The sequence below is a fragment of the Callithrix jacchus genome, chromosome 13 (genome assembly GCF_049354715.1).
Source record: "Callithrix jacchus isolate 240 chromosome 13, calJac240_pri, whole genome shotgun sequence".
In the NCBI taxonomy this organism is placed as follows: domain Eukaryota; kingdom Metazoa; phylum Chordata; class Mammalia; order Primates; family Cebidae; genus Callithrix; species Callithrix jacchus.
The window spans coordinates 9936189-9942128 of NC_133514.1; the positions used below are offsets into that span (position 1 = coordinate 9936189).

At 43.2% G+C, this 5940-nt stretch overlaps 1 long non-coding RNA gene across 1 annotated transcript; it reads right to left on the reverse strand.

The window, feature by feature from the left end:
* Positions 1-302: 302 nt before the first annotated feature.
* Positions 303-5635, reverse strand: LOC103787420 (uncharacterized). Its single transcript, XR_613056.5, has 3 exons — positions 5571-5635; positions 3149-3328; positions 303-592 (listed from the first exon to the last, which is right to left on the reverse strand). It is a non-coding gene; the product is annotated as an uncharacterized LOC103787420 (long non-coding RNA).
* Positions 5636-5940: the final 305 nt, after the last annotated feature.

Sequence of the window (5940 nt, forward strand, 5' to 3'; positions counted from 1 at the left end):
ACAGGAGTTTGAGGTTGCAATGAGCCACAATTGCACCGCTGAACTCCAGCCTGGGAGATAGCATAAGACCCTATCTTGAAAAGGAAAACAAAAATAAACCTCTGTGACTTTTTAACTTATAACCAACACACACACATGCATGCACACACACAGCCCTCATCCAAAAATCCGTAGAGTCACAGACATATAAACAGCATATAGGTGTCTTAGAAAATACCTATTTCAGTGGTCAGAGGTGCAGAAACTGAAACCTAGGAAAAGAAAGGCCTTATGCAAAATTAATCAGGGAGTTAGTGGTGTGACCAAACCCAGATTCTAAGTTCTCCCGCCTCTGGTCCAACAGTCTGTAAGTTAAGCATGCTCTCAGCAACAGGGTCCCATGGGTGGTGATGGCTTTATTCAGCAGAAGTCAGGGGCTGTAGTTCTTCTGGGCTACCCTGAGGCCCCTATGGCTGTTGCAGCTACAGCCTACAGCAGTGTTTGTACCGGCTTTTGCACAGTGCAGGCAGGATAGAGCATCCGTGGGTTTTTTGGTGCCTGCAGACACCACCCATGTGTTTACATTCAAGGAATATATCCTTTCTCTCATATCCTATAAGGGAAGAAGGGGAAAAGTAACAAAAAAGTAAAATCCTGTTTTAAAAAAGTTACTAGCATTCATCTTGTTTAGCACACTGTAGGCCACAGGGCAAAAGTAACTCTGCTTCTTTTGATATGATATGTGAACCTAGGATAGTTCTTAAATCTTTATTTTTAAAAATTCAAAACAAAATTTGGTGATACGTGAAAATTACATGAAACTCTAATTTCAGTGTCCATAAATAAAGTTTTAGAGGACCACAGCCACGCTCATTTATTTACACATCATCTGTGGCTTTCATCCGACACAGGCAGAGATCACATGGTCCACAGAGCCCAAAGTATTCATTACCCAGCCCTTTACAGGAAAAGCTCGCTGACTGCTGTAGGAGTCTCTTCTGACTGTGCTGCAAGGCCAGACTATAAGATTTACTTCCCTCCACATGCTTGCCATAAAAGCTTTCTCAAGTGCCTTCCTTCTTCTAGACAGCGCAAAACTTTACAAGTTACTAATTTACTGAGTGCAGATTAGTCACTAAGTATTGAATGAATAGATAACTAAAGTGGGGTCCTGAGTATTCGGATTCCTGAATGTGGTGCCTCCCATGTTCTGTGAAGTGTGAGTTTTTCATAAATTTTGATTCTTTTAATGTCAAAGCTGAGGCATGGAGTAGGCACTGCCTTCCTATGCTCAGGGAGCTAGGCTGGAAAGCAAATGGCACCGCATCAAGGAGGTTGACCTTAGTCGTAAGAGAGCAGGTCTAAAGAGCCAGAGAGAATGACCAACAACCACAAGGAAACAGTGAGTGTGAAGCATTTCCATTAGAGTTTATGTCTTTTAAAGGCATGGCAGGGCCGGGCGCAGTGGCTCACGCCTGTAATCCCAGCACTTTGGGAGGGCAAGGCAGGTGGATCACGAGGTCAAGAGATCGAGACCATCCTGGTCAACATGGTGAAACCCCATCTCTACTAAAAATACAAAAAATTAGCTGAGCATGGTGGCGTGTGCCTGTAATCCCAGCTACTCGGGAGGCTGAGGCAGGAGAACTGCCTGAACCCAGGAGGCGGAAGTTGCGGTGAGCCGAGATCGCGCCATTGCACTCCAGCCTGGGTAATGAGCGAAACTCTGTTTCAAAAAAAAAAAAAAAAAAAAAAAAAGGCATGGCATTGTGATGGGAAGTGTACTCAACTAAGATTAGGAAACTTGGTTTCTAATTCCTGCTCCACCACAACTATAGTTATGGGCAACCGTGTTTTCCTTTGTCAGTCACAGAGGCTCCTAATCTCTCATGAGAAGAGGATACATATATAGATACAGATATATGTTCATATCTGCAACCACATCCATATCTATAGCTATTCTATCATCTATTCTCTATCATCTATATTCTATCTATCTATCTGATCTATCATCAATCATCTATCTATCACAATTAGGGGGCTATATATCTATATCACAAATATATAGTGGTATATCTATATCACAAATAGATCTGGCTATTTTCTTGCCATGAAGTAGGATTGCCTCCCCTACCTTTTGTTAGGAAGGGCCAATGAGACTTGCTTGGTTAATAAATTTTGAGCAGAAGTGATGTGTCCTTGCAGGGCTGAAGCCCTTACCTGCGAGTGTGAGAACCTCAGCGCCCCTTCCTTTGCAGCGGCCAGCAGTAGTCACGGTTGTGGCCACTCCACCAGTGGGGTGGAGCAGCCGCAGTGGGCAGAGCAGCCCTACGGCCACAAAGCATTTGTACCAGAAGTGGGAGTTAAACCTTTGCTCTTTTTAGGATGCCAGGATTTGAATGTTGTTTTCACCACAGCGTAACCTGGTCCATGTGACATATACAGGAGGTTGCCAGGAAAATGTGAGACCTCTAGTTAAATTTGAATATCAGATAAACAACGAATCTTCTTGTAGTATAAGCTTGTCCCAAGTGTTGCATGGGACATACCTGTACTTAAAACTGTTCATTTTTATTTTCAGGTATTGTTGAGTATTTAGTAACAGCATAATCTTTGGAACCAAACCAACTTGAGTCTGAATCTAGGCTTCACCACTTACAATCCTTGTGACTTTGGACAAGTGATGCCATTCCTTAGTCTCATATGTAAGACAGGGTTAAAAATACCTGCCCCATAAATATTCTTATGAGGAGTACATGGGAGGTAACATGTTAAAACACAACACATATTTGCTTTGACGTCCGGTAAAGAGAAAGCGGTCGGCATTATTTGCTGTTAGTATTAGTGTGGCTGTTGCCATTGTTTTGAACGTCATGGAAACGGTTTGGAGGCTTTGATGGCTACTGTTAATGTCATCTATCACAATCATGTCTGGTATCTTTTGCAACAACTAGATAAAGGTAATCTTGGAAAAAAATTTTTAAATTTCTTTAAGCTTCTCTCTCCTGATTTGTAAAATGCATTTCTTGTACATGCTGTGCTTTTGCTCAGCCCTGTGGCTGTTCAGTTATCCCCTATTTCAGTGCCTCCTTGGCTTGTGAATCAGTTTGGCCTGCGTCAGCTCCAAGGGTATCTACCTCGTCATCCTCCAGGTGGGCTCGTAGCTTACCTGAGGCTGTTTGTATCAGATATCCAAGAAAGAGAAAGAGAAGGTACAGCAGTCTCATGGTGGGAAATGATTGGTCAGGATGACAGGAAGACCTCACAGCCTGAAGGAGGCTCTTTCTTCAGTGTACATCACTTGACAGGGACAAGTGGTCTGGGAATGAGTTTAAATTCAGTCCGGAAACTAGCAGAGGAACAGAAAACCAAATATTACTCACTTATAAGTGGGAGCTAAATTGTAGGAACACACACATAATTCTGCACTGAATTTCACATATTTAATGTTACCACAACTTAAGTTTACATAATTTAATGAAATCATATTGAAACTCCTCCGTCACTCCAGGGAAAATGAATGCTCTGGGACACCTGTCACATACCATGGATCTCTGGGACACCTGTCACATACCATGGATCTCTGGGACACCTACCACATACCATGAATCTTGAAGCGGTATCTTAGTTGACTTAACTTTTACATGAGATAGGCGTTTTCTCTAACAAGTTAGCTACAACTAGTGATTGAGTTGGGATTTGAACTCTACCAACAATCAAAACTTTTGCTTATTCTACAGTCTTTCTTGCTAAACGAAGAAAGATAACTTTTTTTAAATAAAGGAACAGATTTCTAGTGAGATAAACTAGTTATGTGTGTTTGACAGCAAAAGAGCTTGAGGTTTAGAGAACGAGCAGGGTCGGGCATAAAAGGCTGTCTGAGCTGCACTTTCCTCACACAGGGAGAAAGTCTGCCTCAGGTGGGTCATGGTGGGTCAGGTGGGAAAGGCCAGTGCTCCCTACGCAAGCTCACCAAATAATTTATAACCCAAACAGAAAAACTTTTTAGGAGCCTACTATTGATAGTTGGGACAACAGACATAAACTGGGACTGCCCCAGACAATCTGGGTGTGTTGCTACCCTGTTTTTTTGGAAACTCCTTTGTTAATAAGCACAGATTTCTCTGCAGCAGGTTTAGTTAGAGCCTTGGAGTTGATCAACGTCTCTCTCCATTGTCCTCCTAATCACCACCCTGGAAATGGTCAACAACACATTGACCAATCGCAGGGGTCTCCCAGGACACAGCAATCATTGGTGGTACTGGCCTATCTTTCTAGCTCGTCCCAGTTTTCTCTCTCAGCCCAAATATTATGGTGGGAAAAGACTTGAGAAAGAGTACTACCTCCTTCCACTGGGAAGTCATGTGAGCAACTCCATCAGTGTGCATTTCTGATTTTATGCTGAGGTTGAACACACTTGTACTTCTAACTACAGACCATCCACAATCACATCCTAAAAGAGACAGCATTGTCACAGGTAAGCATTCATCCAGGAGGAGATGCTGAGAGGGAGGGTTGTCCTGGTTACTCATTCTTGGGGGCATGTACACTTTATCCGTCACCTCTTAGAAAATCACGTGAGGATAATGTCAAATATTTTTGGAACAAGGTTAGGGCATCAGTGAATGACTTCTTTAATATGCTGACCCACGTATCACCTCCTGGGTTGGGAGAGGGTCTGGTGAGGATGCACTGATCTGCCTAATCTCAGCGTCTCTGCACACATGTGGCCTCCTCCAGGCCCCTCCTCAGCCTGCCATAGATCAAGTCTTCGTTCTTGCTCCTCATTTACCTCTGTCTTTAGACAACTCCATGATGCTCTCAGTAGATGGACTAAGTATGTTTCTGACATTTTCTTTTGGTCTAGGAGCAACTTAAAGATTAAATGTCTTAACTTTGAAACTTTCAAACAGTATTTGAATCTCTTGCTACATAGAGATCTAGTTTAGTGATCTTGACCTGAAATAGGAAAATGTTTCTGGTAAAATAATGTTTTAGAAGCACATGTATCACAGAGGCTGTGAGGGTTTTGTTCCCTTGGCCTCAGCAATAGTACTTTTGTGATAGTAATGATGATGGTGATGATGATGATGACAATGCCTTGGTCCATTTGAGATGCTATAACAAAATATCTTAGAATGAGTCATTTATAAACAATCGAAACACATTGCTCACAGAGGCTGGGAAGTCCCACATCAAGGCCCTGGCAGACTTGGTGTCTGGTAAGAGCCCATTCTTTATAGAGGGTGGCTTCTAACTGGACCCTCACAGGTAGAAAGGGAAAGGGAGCTCTCTAGGACCTCTTTTATAAGGGTCCTATTTGTGAGGGCCTAGGTTCCACTTCTTAATACTATTGCATTGGGGACTGGATTTCAGCATGAATTTTGGGGGAAAGACACAAACACTCAAACCACAGCAAATAATAATGGTGATGTTAATACCGATAATAATAATAATACCTCTAGAAAGTAAAGCGGAGGCTGAGAGCTGTTGTCCACACTGCTGTCTCCTACACTCGCACCCTGAAAGCAATCCTCTTTGTTACCTCTCACCCCCTTCTTTAACCCCAGATGACCCCACTGGAAACCCACCTTGCAGTTGGTTCCTCCACCCTCCACAGGCTGTGTGCTGTGTGTTCCCTTGAGCAAGGACACCTGAGAGCAGCTGCCAGTGACCACATAATTAGGGGTCAGATCAATGGATAGAGGCAGGGCTGAGTGAGGTCATGCAGGAGGCATTGTGACCCTCTTGCCAGAAGTCAGGCTTAAGTGGCAGTGAGGGAAAGACGGGTGATGGGATGTGGGGACTATGTAGGCACCCCTTTCATAGGGTTTTCCTGAAAAGCTGGGCAAGGACAAAAGATAACAGCTCTTGTGTGTCCAAGAGGTGTTTTTCTTTTAGTTGGTATAGATTCAGTAGAGAGAATAAGAGATAGAACAGGTGAGAGAAAGAATTGTTGGA